Source organism: Pseudonaja textilis, chromosome 2, assembly GCF_049901715.1.
Source record: "Pseudonaja textilis isolate UNSWEBS1 chromosome 2, rPseTex1.2, whole genome shotgun sequence".
NCBI classification, from domain to species: Eukaryota; Metazoa; Chordata; class Lepidosauria; order Squamata; family Elapidae; genus Pseudonaja; species Pseudonaja textilis.
In genome coordinates this window covers 50,507,180-50,524,623 of record NC_141991.1, presented here as the reverse complement: position 1 = coordinate 50,524,623, position 17,444 = coordinate 50,507,180, and the positions used below count along the sequence as shown (strand labels likewise).

At 36.7% G+C, this 17,444-nt stretch overlaps 1 protein-coding gene across 1 annotated transcript in view; it reads right to left on the bottom strand.

The window, feature by feature from the left end:
• Positions 1–17,444, bottom strand: part of ERC2 (ELKS/RAB6-interacting/CAST family member 2) — a 615,701-nt gene that overhangs the window by 87,123 nt on the left and 511,134 nt on the right. The window contains exon 18 of the mRNA XM_087923860.1: positions 2,907–3,094. The gene's annotated coding sequence lies outside the window, so the exon portion shown is untranslated. The remainder of the gene's footprint in view (positions 1–2,906; positions 3,095–17,444) is intronic.

Genomic DNA, 17,444 nt, shown 5'->3' with positions numbered 1-17,444 from the left:
CTTATAATAGTGAAGAAAATATTTAAGCACTGTTGAATACCGATATAACCACAACAGGGAAAAATATATACAATTACCTGTCCAACTCCACAGCATCACATCAAAGAACATTCTACATAAACTAGTGATAATACTACTTTTAATTCCTTACCCTATATAATTTTTCTTTTCCAAAAATAAAATAAAGCTATTACAGTACGCAGCATAAGTTAGCATGATGAAAGTACTCCATGATTATTGGGATAGCAAAATGTCTTAACACATTGCTTTTGTCATGTTATAAGATTAATTTTGATATTACTGCCATATGTAAATAAATGAAATAATCTGCAAACTAACCATTTTGCAGAGCAACATAACGCCCTGTGTTCTATTAAGATAAATCTATTTGTTTATAAAATGTAGATAGCACATTTTTACTTGTTTCTTAACTACCTCAGAGCAAGGTCTGCTGTGTGTTCAGCTCCTTTTGGGAAGGGGATAAACTGACTCACACATTTCCTATTGTTGTAAATCATACTATATAGAGGTAATAAAGAGCTACAATTGGCCATTGTTTTATCATGTGTAAACATGTCAGCAAAGCATATAACACTGCCAAGGGGCCATAATTATATTATCTTAAAAAAAAACAACCTATATGATTATTAATTTGTCAACAATTTCAGCACTGAAAATAAATTAAATTAGCTTTCATTTAAAAATATTAAGGGGGCAGTCTCTGAATCTGCTTAGTCCAATTGAAAATAGTGGAGTTTACCAGTTGTGGATATTTCCTTGATTTCATTAAATGGCTAAAGCTGAATTAGATCCAGATCCAGTATATGAGTTTTCTGTGGCTGCTGAATAGGAAGCTACCTAAATGATTACAGCTAAAAGATTATCCAGAAATTTTGAAGATTATGTACATTGACATAAAAATAGAAAAAAACTGCAGGACATTATTATCAAGATTTACAGTGCAATCCTACCTGTGTTTACTCAGAATTAAAACTCAATGAGATCATTACACTTCTATTCAAATAAGCATGTACAGCACATTAATTCTGATTCATTAAAACAAAAACACCTAGCATTATCAAAATGTTCATTCCCTTGTCCAAAGTTCACTGTTTTTGTCCTTGAGAAATCATTATTTTTTCTCATTCTTACTTGCAACTGTCTGTAATTCCCATTCACGTAATGCAACTCTGATTCAATAATCCCCCAAAATTATATTTATAAATATTAATAAATGCAGTTAATTAATAACAAGGCCCATTTTAAGTAACACCCATTTAAATCAAATGACTTTGAAGCTTTAATCTAAATGGATGGGAGAATTCCTCTTAAGTTTATCAGTAAATAGAATATATACATGCATGCACAACTAATTTTATATATATATATAGTGTGTGTGTGTGTATCAACACAACCATTTTGTCATGCCATCTGTGTGAGCTGCATTTCCACACCAATTCTTTACACATTGAAATAATTATCTCTCTGAAGTCTGCAGCTGGTCTTTCAACTTGCTGATGGCATGGTATCAGTGGCTCAGTAGGCAGCACTTTTGCCTCGGGCTGCCAGGGTCAGGGGTTCACCTTCTGCTAAGAGAAAAATCTGGACATACTACAGATTATGGGTGGGCTCTGCCAGTCTCCTAAGGGGAAATCCTTGAACCAGTAAGTGAAATTCTGAATGCTTTGTCCATATCAAATCTCTCTTCGTTGTGGTAGAAAGAAGAGAATATGCAAGGAAACTACATTTCACATACTTCCAGAAGCTTGAGAGAAATTTAATTTTCCAGTTGTCCCAAAGGTGCTTTTTCAAGAGGCAACTGGACTTTCTGGTTTTTTTCTTTGAATAGAATAGAATACTTTATTGGCCAAGTGTGATTGGACACACAAGGAATTTGTCTTGGTGTAAATACTCTCAGTATACATAAAGAAATGGACATTCATTAAGAATCAAGAATCATAACGTACAACACTTAATGATAGTCATAGGGTACAATCAACAATCAAATCATACTAGGAAACAGTCAAGTGGGAGGAGATGGGTGATAAGGAAGAAGATTAACAGTAATAAAAGTGTACACTTTGTAAATAGTTGAACAGTGTTGAGGGAATTATTTGTTTAGCAGAGTGATGGCTTTCGGGGAAAAACTGTTCTTGTGTCTAGTTGTTCTGGTGTACAGTGCTCTATAGCATCGTTTTGAGGGAAGGAGTTGAAACAGTTTTTGTCCGGGATGTGAGGGGTCTGTAAATATTTTCACAGCCCTCTTTTTGACTCATGCAGTATACAGGTCTTCAATTGAAGGCAGGTGGATAGTAATTGTTTTTTCTGCAGTTCTAATTATCCTCTGAAGTCTGTGTCTGTCCTGTTGGGTTGCAGAACCAAACCAGACAGTTATAGAGGTGCAGATGATAGACTCAATAATTCCTCTGTAGAACTGGATCAGCAGTTCTTTGGGCAGTTTGAGCTTTCTGGGTTGGCGCAGAAAGAACATTCTTTGTTGTGCTTTTTGATGATGTTTTTGATGTGAGGTGTCCATTTTAGGTCATGTGATATAGTAGAACCTAGAAATTTGAAGGTCTCTACTGTTGATACTGTGTTGTCTAGTATTGTTTGAGGTGGTAGTATAGGAGGGTTTCTTCTAAAGATATTTCACTTCTCGTCCAAGAAGCTTCTTCAGCTCTGGATGAGAAGCGTAATGTCTTCTAAGAAAAAAAAAACCCAGAAAGTCCAGTTGTCTCTTGAAAAAGCACCTTTGGGACAACCAGGACCTGGATGACTGAGAATCTCCATATAACTTTCCAGTTGCAATCACAGATTTCGGGACTTCCTAGATAATGAATGTATATGTTTACAAGAATCACCTGCAAATAAAAGTTATGTAGGATAGTTATAAATTTGGATTGAACCTGCTCTGGTGTTAAAGCTCTGATGCTTGGTTATTTCAGATGACTCCTTCCTCCTCTTCTTTAAGACAGATAAAGTTGGATCTCTTGAAGGAACTGGGGATCACATTCTAGGCAAAGGTTGGACTGGTGATCAATGTACTGCATGTGATTTTGCCGTGGCCATGTGCCTCCAACAGTGACTGGATCATCTAGTCAAGAAAAACAAAGCTGACATGTAACATTTGTCATAGCATGAAACTAAGCAAAACCAATATATAGAATACACAATGCATAGAATACACAGGTCTGAACATCAACCCAAGCAGGGATATCAAACTGGCAGCCCATGGGCTGGATGTGTCACATACAGTCTACGCCCATCCCGGCTCCAAAAAGGCAAAAAACATTGCGATACATCACAATATGTCACGCTATGTCATATGACACGATCGAGTTTGATACCTGTGAGCTAGGATTTCCTCCATTCATTGTTTTATTGGTCAGCAAATGATTTTAAGTATACTACATATGCTTTCTGACCAGATAGCAAATAAGATATTGAGAAAAAAATATCAGTTTATCCAAAACTTGAACAAAGTTTGCATGAGTCTGCACTTCCACATTGAAGTTCTTTATTTCCAAGGGATTTCTTTGCTCTGCCTAAGGAGAAATATATTCCAGATCCCAAGGCTCTTTGCACACATCCACAAAAGTGTTTTTACCTCTTCTTTCTCAAGGAAAAAAAACTACTCTTGGAGAAATTATAGCAAACAAAAGCTTTGAGGAAAAAAAGAATAAATCAGTTTTCCATGAGGAAATGAGTCCTTTCCAAGTCCAGCTGCTCCAATACTACATTTCCCAGAGTGCTCTTAGCAGGAGAAACACCATCATGACAGCAGTTTAGTCATGTCTGAGACTTGGAATTTCTTCAGGTATTTGAGTCTAGGTAGGAAAACAGTTTTCTGTGATTACTGTATGTGTGTACATGTATGTGTATGTGGGGGGATGGGAGAGGGGGAGGGAGGGAGGGAGGGAGGGAGAGAGAGAGAGAGAGAGAGAGAGACCTTGCTTTTTCCAAGAAAAGTTAACAACTGGTTTATAAGAACTGGACCAAGCCACCTAGAAAATATCCCTGGGAAACCCTTCTTAAAACTATTACATTTGTTTGGCCAAATTATACATTGTATGGGAGTCCTTAAGTTGGGAAATCTCTCCCACAAAACAGGCCCTGAGTTAGAGAAGAATTACTGAAGTTCCCAATAAGAGAAAAGTGTCAACAACACTGTGCATTTCAAAAGGTGTGTGTGTGGGGGGGGAGCATCTCCTTTGATAGGAAAATGATGAGAAGGATGAAAATGCATACTCAGATATGGGGTAGCTTTGACATAATCAAATTGGCCAGTAGATGGGGCATTTTGCTGGGAGACTAAAGGGCTCAAGTAACTGAATGGTCTGGTAAGTTTTATACTGAAATCAGCAACTAGCCTTTGGGGCTAATCATAATTCCATATATAATAATACAAAGAAATCTATGAAATATAGGAAGCAAAAACCATGGAAATGGTGGCTTAGGACAAAACAAGGAGGAGCCCTTAAAATATCATTATTCAGTCTATAATCTAAAAGTCATCCAAATATCTTCTGGATCATCTATAAGCCATGTCTGTTGAGATCTGCTTAGGTTTCAAAATCACTATTTGATACACTGGCTATATTTACATAGCAGTCTACTTTATATGGCTTTAAAACAAAATAGAAACTCAAAATCACTAAACAAATATATTTCTTAAAGAAGTGGAGCATATCCTCTTAACCTGTGACAACAAACCTATTTATTTAGCTTTCTTAGTATGAAAGTAATTAGTTTTTTTTCCTGCCAATAAAAATATCCTTCTGCATTTATAAACACTACTGCTAATTATGTAATTACCTTCCCCAATCATGTTAAATTGCTGTCAGTTAAGTTCCCACCACTGATTAGCTACACAGCACACTAAATCTAAATTAAGCCTTTACTAAACTTCACATAAAGGTATCTCTGTGATCTGAAAAACTGTAACAGCACTATATTATTTGGTATAATCATTCAGTGTCCAAGGTCAAGGATAGCTCTCACTAAACATATTGTATAAAATTCCAAAGAAACACAGGCTTACTTTTAGTTTTCTTTTTAGAACATCTACATTGAATAATAACCTTTCTTTTTCACATGTTAAAAAGACCATAATTGTACCATTAAAATGAACTGTGAAACATATAGATTTTGATTCTGCAGGATTTAGCTCAATTTGTTCAGCAGCTTTGGGAGATTTCATATTACAAACTGAAAGAACAAAGCTTAAAATCAAGGAATAGAAGAATTAAATGTTAATTAAATTAATGCTGTTAAGGGATCATTGACATGTAATTTAATATAAAATAAATCCAGAGATGATTATCTTTTTATTCATCAATAAAGGACTGTAGCACCTTTATATATTATAATTGTGAGAAATACTACTATTTGGAAATGTTATTAGTACTTATCTTTGACCGCCTGAATGAGAGAACAATTAATCCCTTGCATCTATATGCTCATATACTGCTTCTCATCTGCAAAGTTCATAAAATACATAATATATCAAAGCATGACAAATATTATGAAATGATATGCAGAATAGTATAATATATGTAGTGTATGCTTATAGTAAATGCTATAATAGAAAATGTAGTAAATAATCACTATTAATGTAATCATAGTGAAGCTGACAGTTACATCTACTTTGCCTAAGTTCATGTAACAATTAATTCATTTAGCCAATTAACATACAAGTTGTTACTGCACACAAGAAAAAAGGTGTCTCCTAACAAGACAGCTATAAGATTATCTAAAATGTTAGATTCTACATAATATGAGAACAGGGGTTGGACTAGAAGATGTTCAAGGTTCCTTCCAACTCTGTTATTCTGATTTTCTATTATTCTGTAAAAAAGCCTGTGGCATGGCAGCATTTTGATAATTTAAATCCTGTTGAAAACAATCTTCAAATGAGCATTCAAAATAAACTCCATCCACTGCAGACTTTGCTTAAAGAGTGGCAGTCTTCAGCAAATAATCCACATGGAAAGCAAATGTATGCAGAAGAAAAAAAAACAATTATATATCTGTTGGGTTTGAGGCAAATAATATGCTTGCATTTGATGCAGAAGTAAAGTAACACTTATGATAAACATGGTTTTAGACAAGAGCTTTTTCCTGCTCAATATAGCCTAGGCCAGCTTTAATCTTGTGTCCATCTTTGCTTTGTTTCTTATACACTCTCCATATGTACATATTCTTATATACAGTTCCTGAGGTGCAAACCTCATCATACTTCATGGAGTAGAAACAAAAATTGGGCAAGTCTACATTAATAGGTAAACCAGACCAAATTCAACTCCATCACACCATTATTTTCTTTTAGCAGGATCCTCAAAGGGCTGACATCAATGTTGAAAGTTTAAAGGATTTCCCCTTCTCTCCTCATATACCAAAGAAAATCAAAGGGGGACAATGTTCAGTTTCTTTCTCACCCTTTCTTGTTTTTCCAAGAAGAACTACGTATCACTTCTTAGCCTTTTGGTTAAAATCAATTGTGTGTTTTTCCAGGTTGACTTCAGGTTTTACTATCAATCCCCACATATCTTCTCCAAGGTCATCTGTGGATTCCTCTACAAAAAGCCCATTGAATTAAAATGTTTTCAGAATCTGCCTCTAGGTTCCTGACCCTTTTACCTTTCATGTGCTCAGAACACCAAGCATTTCTTCTTTTAACTTTTGACAGAGAGCCCCAAAGACATGTGGAAGTTCAGCAAAGAAGGGCTCAGGTGAAAAACCATACTTCCATTTGAACTTGGAAATCTTTGGGTAAATTACCCAAAGGTCTAATATTTTGCTGCTAAAATATTTTATGTCCATTAGCATCAGGCATGTTGTATTTTGACCAGCTTTTTTTTCTGAGTTACTTTCTGAGCCAGTCTCATGTACAGTGCATTATAGCAGCTTAAATGTGTGATTTGGTGTGAATCACAGTCACCAGTCTTTAAGGCTTTAGTCTTTTCATTTTAGTTTTCAATTTACCAAAACTTATTTATATTGACAAGTTTTTATGATATGAAAACTCAATAAATCCTTCCTGGGAAGTTTAAGGGGAAAAATAGGAAAAGGTGATATATTTAAAAGTCACCTCAAAGAGAAGAACAATGTTATAATACAGGTGTGCTCAACCTGTGGCCCACCAAATGTTTCTGAACTACAATTCTCAGTAGTCTCATCCAATAAATCCAATAGAGAGACATGCTAGGAAATACTATATAATTCAGCAACATTTGAAATGATACTCATGATTTTTCAACATGCTTTATTCAATGTAGAAAAGCTAAAGGAGTCCCTGCAGATTTTATTCCACTAGTCATTGCTGACTATTGGGGGTGTGCTCATCTCCATTTCAACACCATTAAGCCAACACTGTTCAAAGTCATTTCCACAGTCATGTGACCAGTATGATGTCATGGAGCACTGTTACCTTCACACTGAAGTGGTACCTATTTAAGTTTGCATGTTTTTTGAACTGCTAGATTGGCAGGAGCTGGATGAGGATGGTAACTCACTCCCTTCATGTGATGCTCAGGTCTCAACCTGGGCTGCCAGCTTTGTAGCCAACAAGCCCAGTGTCTTAACTACTGAGCCACCACACTACCTCATATTCTATGTAGCAAATGAAATCAATCTTAAATGAGACATAAAAGAGACATCTTTATCACACATTAAAGGTCATTCCTACAAATAGTAAGGAGGAGGGAAGAACAAAATCAAATACAATGCAGGTACTAAAATGTTTTAACTACGTAGGACTAAATGGAATAATGAGTGAAAGGACAGAATGGGAACCAAATGTAATTATTCCTCCTGATTAGAGTTACTTGAGAAATTACTATATTTCTCTATATCCCAGTGCAAACAAAACATTCTGTTTTTCATGAACCAGAAAGCACATTAAAACTTAAATCATTTCTTTTTTTTGTACTTTTCATTCCCAGAATTCCCAGCCAACAATTCTTGTTGAATATGTTGGTAAGAAAAACTGGAAAGTATAATCACCAGGAGATTTCTGATCTAAAACAGGATACACAAGTCTCAACAGCGCCAGCTTAAACTTTCTGCTGCTTGTCCTCTAAAACTTATCTTATATCAGACCTGGACATTTTACAGCCCCTGGGTCCTTTGGCTGTCCCTGTATAGCCACATGGACTGTTTTTATTTTGAAGGTGACTTTTTTCCCTTCAATTTATGTATGTATGTGCATGCATGACCAAGCACCTTTACACAGCCTATTGGTTCAGCCCTCAACAGAAGCCCCAGTTTCTCATATGGTTCCTTGGAAAAATAATTGCACATCCTAGCTTGATATTTCTTCTTTAAGATTACATTATTCTTTATTTATTCAAATTAGGAAGAATGCATCTTTCAAAATATAAGCCTGCAGGATTAATCCAATACATTCACAAAGTTTTTAAATCAAATCCTTTTAGAATATAAAGCATGCATTTATCAAACTAAACATCCTACCTCATCCCCCATTTTGCTTGCAATGTGTCACTCATGCCTGCAAAGAACAAGTTCCTGCTGTTTTTAAAGTTGAACTCCTGCTGCTATTCTGTCGCAGTTCATCTAATCTAATATTTTTCAATATCTCCATATTTGGATTCCTGTGCAAATTCTTTTTCTGCTCTATGTGTGAGGTTTTGTAAGCTGGAAATTAAAGATGTAATGTGTTCTCTCAAAACCAGAAAGGGATTTATCCTCAAAAGAAAGTTAAAGGAATCATCTACAGCTCCTCTGATATGAAATTCTTGCATGGCATGCTGCTCTTTTTCATTTTATGGTCTGTGGATTCAGCATGTAATGTTAATTATTTCTTTGCTCAAAAATAAAGTCAGATTGTGCTGGGAATTTGTTATTAATTAGTCTGCAGCTCACTGGGTTTTCAGTTCTGTTTTGTCAAATGCTGAGCTTTGTCTCACTATGTTCACATACAAAGCCTTTGGAAAAGTTGTTCTAAAAAACCATAACCATTATTTCCTCTTAACTTGTTTCTGCTTGATTTTGCATACGTTGCAATCTCTATATAAAGATTAATCCATGAGCTATGTTGTAATAACTGTAGACTTCCCTCATAGACAAGTTTCAACTTAAACTGAGAAACCATTTAAGTTTGTTGATCTGCAATGATCAGGGAAGGGCCTCTAGTTCTGATATTGTGGTGTGTGTGTGTGTGTGTGTGTGCACATGAATTCCTTTAACAAAGACTTTAGAAACCAACAACTATAATGGCCTTTCTATCACTCAGATCCCCACCTGTTCCTCTCTATCCCAATCTCAGAGACATCTCCCTCAAGTTGGTGGCAGCAGTGGGACTTCCGGTTTGAGTTCCTTCACTGACAGACCGAAATCTGCGATTGTGCACGGTTTCAATCCATGCTTGCTGCCGGAGCGCCCCAAGCCGGCTGGTTTTGGGGCTAAGCTACCCTGTAGAGGTGGTGAAGAGGGGGGAGATTGCCAGCAGGGTTGAGGAGAGCCACATCTCTCCTCCTCAGCTGGCCATAACTCCCTTTCCCAAAGGCGGTTGCAGCGGTGGACTTCAAAAAAAGTCAACTATGATCTTATAAACAACGATCTCTCATCCCTTGATTGGCAATTTCTATTCTCTGGATGCAATACTGTAGAAGACCATTACAACATATTTTTACTTGAAGTCAAAAGAGTCATCAAACTATACGTACCATTAATAACTCCCAAAACCAGAAGAAACAAATTACCGATAACAATAAGGAAGCTTCAATCCAAAAAGAGATCACTTTGGTGGAAAAACAGATCTGGTCACGTTGCCAACTTCAAAAGCTGATACAAAAATTTATGCCATCAGATAAAAACTGAATACACCAATTATCACATTAAACAAGAAGAAAACCTTCTACGCACCAATTCCATCCGTGCTTTCTACAATTTTGTAAACAACAAACTAAAAGACTCAAGGTCCATCCCACTCCTGAAAGGACCTAATGGTAAAGACTGCAATGATGACACTATTAAAGCCAACCTCTTTAACACATTCTTTGGCTCAGTATTTGTAAACAGCAATGGATCATGCCCAGTATTTCCTAGTTGAACCACAGACAACTACAATGATCTAATACATATCAATTTTACAGAAGACAATGTTAAAAAAGCACTACATAATCTAAAACCATCTCTATTTATTGGACTGGATGGAATATGTGCCTACTTCTTAAAAAAGCTACTCACTACCATAGCCGAACCTCTAAGCATAATCTTTGAAAAAATTTTCAGGACCAGCTCCTTGCCAAATCTATGATCACTAGCCACAGTCATTCCCATCTTCAAAAAGGGAAACCCCAGTCTAGTTGAAAATTACAGACCAATCTCTTTATGCTGCGTCACCTGTAAAGTCATGGAATCAATTATTAACCAATCCACCATCCTCCACTTAGAAACAAACAACCTACTCTCCAATAAACAATTTGGAGTTTTTTAGGAAAAAAACTATCATGTAATCTGCAACTCTTACACTGAAAAAACATATGGACTACACAACTCGATCAGGGCAAAGCAATAGATGCAATCTACATAGACTTCTGTAAAGCCTTTGATTCAGTGCTACACAACAAACTACTCCTAAAACTAAAATCTCTGGACACCTGCATAACTGGATAGAAGCATTCCTGTCAAACAGACACAAATGGTCAAAATTGGGAGTGTCCTATCAAATTATATACCTGTCAACAGTGGTGTTCCCCAAGGCAGTGTTCTACGACCAACTCTTTTCATATTCTACATAAGTGACCTCTGTGATCATATTAAGAGCAACTGTGTTCTCTTCACCAATGATGTAAAGCTATTCAACACCACTGACAATACTGTTACCCTTCAGAAAGATCTCAAGTATGTATCAGAATGGTAAAAAAAAAAAAGGCAACTTCAAATCTCAACAAATAAATGCTCTGTCTCACACATTGGCAAAAAATAAATAAATCAGAAAATAAAATACAACCTGAATAGTCAAGACCTTGTTGATGATCTAAACTCTGTCAAGGATCTTGGAGTAATCATCTCTAAAGATGTAAGTGCTAGAGCTCACTGTAACTACATAGCCAAAAAGGCGGTAGGAGTTGTTAACTTAATCTTACGTAGCTTTTTCTCTGGTAATATTATACTAATAACTAGAGCATACAAAACATTTGCTAGACCAATACTCAAATACAGCTCATCAGTCTGGAACCCACATTATGTATCTGATATTAACACAGTTGAGAAAGTCCAGAAATATTTCACAAGAAGAGTTCTCCGCTCCTCTACTCATTGCAGAATACCTTATGCCACCAGATTCGAAATTCTAAACCTAGAAAAACTAAAGCTATGCTGCCTTCGGTCTGATCTAAGTATAGGATATAAAATCATACATTGCAATGTCCTACCAGTCAATGAATACTTCAGCTTCAACCATAACAACACAAGAGCAAACAATAGATACAAACTCAAGGTTAATTGCACCAAACTTTATTGCAGAAAATAGGACTTCAGCAACAGAGTGGTCAATGTCTGGAATACTCTCCCTGACTCTGTGGTTTTTTTCCCCAAACCCCATAAACTTTAACCTTAGACAGTCTACTATTGACCTCACCCCTTTCCTAAGAGGTCTGTAGGGGGCATGCATAAGCACACCAATGTGCCTACCGTCCCTGTCCTACTGTTTCTTTTATATATTTTTTATTTTTCTTATATGTATCCATGTATTCATAACTATGTTTTTACTTATACCTATTATCTTGTAAGCAATTGACAAATAAATAAATAAATAAAAACTAAGACTTAGCATACATCTGAAGGGAATCAAGATAGGTAGTGTGAAACTGAGAATCAGAGGGAATATGCAGTGAAACTAGTGGATAAAGGCTCATGCGCAAAGACACATGTTTCACAGATGAGCATCTGCACTGGACAAGTCAGGAGAAAGTAGAGGACCTGGCAGAAGGAGATTGATAGGCATTGTCTCCAATTTTGGGGACATGTCCTATTTGTAGTTTGCACCACTTATACAGGCCTGTCATGCCCCTGGTGGAGATTGACTCTGAGGAAGAGGAGGAACAGCCAACAGGAAGTGGGAGCATGGCTCCAGAGGTGGTGGAGGAAGCTGGGGAAGGGCAGAGGCCGGCTGAGCAGTCAGAAGAGGATCCAGGCCCATCCCCTATCCATCCTAGGTCACGCAGGGAGGAGAGGATCAGGGAAAAGCGAGGTCTACTCAGGAGATTACCATGATCCTCCTTGTGGCTTGCAGGTGAGAGCTATGTATATAAGTTTGCAACTGCACAGTTAGAATTTGCAGGAGTCAATTTAGTGTTCAACTTGAAAGAGGTTATCTTTGTTGGCATTCTTCCCATGGACTTTTCTCAGTTATTTTCCTGGCATTTATGATTAGTTATCTTGGCTTGCTTCGGAACTCTCATCAATGTGGTTTGTTTTGGTTTTCTGTTTGCCTCATTAGTTACTTTTGTGACTTTAAACTGTGCCAAATAAAACAGTGAAGTTAAGTTGAAGGCCTTACCGGACTTTAATATATGCTTTGGGTTTGGGGTTATATTGAGAGACTATGGGTCATCACAAGGCATGTCAAACTGGAAGTCCTTGGATACATCACATGCAGGCCATGCCCACCCTGGTTCCACAAAGGTAAAACACTTCACAATACATCACGATCCAGTCCATGATGTGATTGAGTTTGACACCCGTGCTCTAGAACAGTGGTTGTCAACTGGTGGGCCAGGTACCACTGGTGGGCCATGAGAAAACTTTGGTTGTCCGCAGAGAAATGTCCCCCCCCAAAGCACTTCCCCCAAAGCAATTAATCCAGGCTGTGTGGGAACACAAGGCTGCGCCACCCATATGGCAGGCGGGAACCCTCCCCACCCACTCACTCCTTACCCAGCAAACTTGCCTGCTAAATTGCTATTTTATCTTTTTCCAACCATCAGCTGTTCTGCTGTGCCAGAAGATTTAGATTAGCTAGAAAGCAGGAAATTGTTCGCTTTCTTGCTTTCTAGCTAATCTTTAGATGAGCCGAAACTTCCTTAGGACTGAAGCAGTGCAGACTGAGCTAGCCAGTGGCAGAAACACAGATCTCTAAGTGAATCTGTGATTCTGTGAGCAACTCAATCTGCATGCCTGCTTTGCCTGATTTTGGGTAAATTTGCCCTTTTTTATAAAAAATTCAATATTTGTATAAATATTTATAATATTTACATACATGCCCAGCCACTCACATGACCACCAAGCCATGCCCACAAATTAGGCCATGCCCACAGAGCCAGTTAATGGTCCCCAGGATTTAAAATTATGAGTTTGGTGGTCCCTGAGGACCAAAAGGTTGGCGACCCCTGCTCTAGAAGAAGAAACTGTTAAGTTTAATCATTAATTGTTTCTGATACTTGTTCCTGTTTGTTTTGGGACAGAGACAGATAGACAGACAGACATAGAGATCTAGATATAATTCATACAATGAAGAAGACATATCATACACCCCAAAACAAACAGAGGCAAGTATCAGGACTAAAATAGGATGATATTATTTTGCTTATTGGGGAGAACGAGGGAACAAGTGGGTAAGAAGAGCTGTAGAACTGCAGACAAACTGGACATAAGATATGAAAGGTGTATCGCACTCCTACCCACTGGTCAGCCTGTTTGCAAGCAACATTTCAAGAATAAATCAGTAGAATAAATGAGACACTCTATTTTCCCCCCTTTCCAGGCAACCCTACTTATAACAGAAAGATGAGAAACAAACAGCAACATTGCTGTCCTCCCCACCCACCCTCAATTGATAGGTAGGCTTTGCAGACATGCTAAAAATCATAAGCCACTATTCATAAGTCACTATTAAAGAACTTATGCTGTAATTTTATTCATACATACACACAGAGAGAGATTGATAAATATGTGTAAAGAAAATTGCAATGCTATTTGCAAACCCACAAAAACTGACTTATGAAACATTTAAAACCTTTTCAAAATCACTGATTATTGATTCAGTGCCTCTGAAATTTAATCTGAAGGTGTATGTCATGGAATCTCCTTTGATCTAATCATCTTTTTGAATTCCATACAGCCAAGTGACCAAGTATCAACATCAGTTGCACAAGCCAACCACAATTTGCTTACATTTGTAGCACATCAGCAAGAGTGAGTAGCCTTTTCTCTTCTGTAGGGCTGCTCAAGGGTATTCTGTTGGAGGAATAGCTACACTGTAAGTGTAACTAAAGCAAACTATGGCTGAGACTAGAGCCAACAGTATATGGGAGATCCATTTTTTTCCAAAAACTTTTCATTTTTTTCTTTTCCTAATTAACAGACTTCAGGAAAAGTTTTGAAACTGAGCTAAGGGCTACATGAAATTGGACCATGGGTTGCCCACCTATGCAATAAAGAGATGCTCTTTTAACAATCCTATCTTTTGCATGACAACACAAAATCAAGTCCCACTGAACTGTACATATTGCAAAAGTGCAATTCCTATTTGCCTGTAGCCCATGTATGGATTTTGGAAATAAAAATGTAAGTAAGTAAAAAATATACATTATATGCAGATGTTGGCCTACCAAAAATGGAATGTTTTTCTTATATATATACATACATATACATATACATACACACACATACACACACATATACATACATACATACATACATACATATTGATTTTTCTTTAGTCTTTTTAAAATTGGCCCTCAAGGGAGAACAGTTGAAGTGAGATAGACTAACCTTACAGAATTCAGAGGACTTTTTCTTACTCTGTCTTCAAAAGTATTACTTATAATTTTGTACAGATCCATCGCTTTTTGCCTTATATAGTATTCTGCCTCATTTTTTGGATTCTGTATAATTAATTCCTTGACTTACAAAACACAAAACAGAGTTATCCTCATTCTTATTAGATTTGTCTTTACTGTGAACTGAGGCAAATTATTTTTGTTTGGTCTACTCTATGCTGACAGCAATTAATTCTACATCTTCAAATATAAAGGGATACAGCTGACACATGTTTTTAATCTGTAAGCAAGTTATCCAATTATTTTAGGTAAACTTTATGATTGCAACCATTCTATCTACTCTGATATAATGAATTATTTTCTTGCAAACAGTCTTAGGAACTCTGTATGAAGTTTTCTAGCAGATATCTATGGTGCCCCATTTGCTTACCAATTTTGAATTATTTAATGAATTTGCACAATATTTTTGGATGTTGGAAAGAACATACTCAGAACATGAATGGAGACAATCTGTACTGTATTGGAAATATAATTTTTGCTTATAAATTAAAGTTAGGCAAGGCTTATGCAATGGTGAGTAATATGGTTGATTGGCCACAAGAAATACAAGGGGAAATAAAATCAGATTTTCAAACATAAGTTTCAAAGAACTTTTGATCTAATGGCCAAAAGCACATAAGCTCACAGGACTGAGAATTAGCATTTAATGTTGCCATTCTGCAATGAAAGCTACACCCAAATTTTATGGTTCCGCCAGAAAATAATTGGCTGAGACTTGAATACAATGCTTCAAACCATATGATTTCCCAGGGCTTTGTACAGATACGCAATAGAAAGTATGCCAATGGACATTGCTGGAGAAGAAGAGTCCTGTTTTGACAATACACATCTACTGAGATTTTGCCAAACTCATTGTATATATCTGCTCAACTTTATACAAAGCAACTTCAGAGTTTGTCTTAACTTCAGAGGCTAAGACACCTAGAAACAATTGGCAAATAAAATGATGAGTTATTTTAGATTGCTTTTTATTGGAACATAAGTAGATCTAGTTTGTGTAGTCTAGAACTCTGCTGGAACACAGACTGACTAATTTTTCATCTTCAAAAAACAAATTACAAAAAAGGAATTTGAAAATAATATGTTCACATATTTACAACCAACCACAATGATTTTTAAGTAATGTATGCCATGATAAAATTGTGCAAATGCCACAATTAGGTACTGGATAGGGATCATTTGCATGTTTCCAGTGGTCTTGGGAGTAGAACAGAAATCACTGTGAGCTACAGACTTCATGTGATGTATTTCATATGATCAGGTCATGCAAATATGATAATACAGGATTAGGAATCACCAATCAAGCACTGAGTTCTTGTACACCTTGCTTCCCAGAAACAGGCAACACAAAAAAGGCAGACATGGAATATTATCTATTAGGAATGTACTTATCTGTACAGAGGTCTGTTGTACTGATGGTAATACAAGTGTTGAAAGCTTCTAGTTTAAGATAAAGGAGCAACCTAACAGAAAATATATCTCAAAAAGAGTCTCCTAAACTCCACCAAATGGTCAGAAGTGGTAGATGACGAAGGCCTCAAAAAAACCAAAAAACAATCATGAAGTGATAGTGGTGGAGATATCTGTTTGAATACTTTTGACAAACAAAAAAAATGTCATCTAAGTTATTGGCTTGTGTTGGTGATGATTATCTCTTTCAAGAGGTTGAGAGGTAATCCATTACTTTACACTTAGACCTTGGCAACTGGAAAAAATTGCTTGGCAGTATTAATTGATAGAAACATGAGCATAAGTGATCCCATGTTATTAGAGTTCTTTTTAGCAAAAATATTGGTAATAAAAATAGTCAAACACTATTATGGAGTTCAGAAAAGTCATTTTTAATAAATGAAGATAATTAATAAGGAAGATATCATTGAAAAAAACATAAAGGCAAAAGTGTTGTAGTCAGCTGGACCACTTAAAAAGTAAACTAAGGATAGTTCAATCTCAAAGATTTCCATTGAGGAAGAAAGCACACATTTGCAAAAGCCCAAGTGGTTAAATCAGAGGAACTTAGGTCAGATGCCACTTTCCTGTAAATTTCTTCAAGCTAAATCAATTCAATGGGAAACCAATTGTGAATCAGCTTTCTTCTGTGACATAAACCAATAGCATAGCACTCATATCAGAACACTGATGCGCTTCTGGGTTGAAAGGATTAGCCAGTAACATCACCATTGCCTGGGAGTAATCCAGTTGGGACTCTTTCATGTTCTCAGCAAGAGCTAGAGCAAAGGACAGGAGCTCTACCTCACCCCATGGCAATACTTGGGTCCCAAACGTGGGGTTCCTAACCTTCTACCCAGCATCCGAATCACACGAGTCTTACATAAACCAATTAGAAATTAACTTGTCAGATTCAAATATAAGAGCCCAGTTTAGTTGCCTCTGAGCTGTCAAGAGGTACACAAAGCAGCTGACTTTATTTTTGAAGGTGTTAGCCACAGCTGCTGGTGAAACATCAGAACAAAAAAAAAATAGTCCATGCCCATTCAGAGCAAAAGCTCATTATTGCTTCTTTGATGTCAATCATGAAAGTCTATATCAATATGTAGCTCATAATTAGCCCCTGGCCATGTCTTTGCTGTTATGACTAAGCCCTTCCACTACCTGGTACCATTAATATAGGATTAT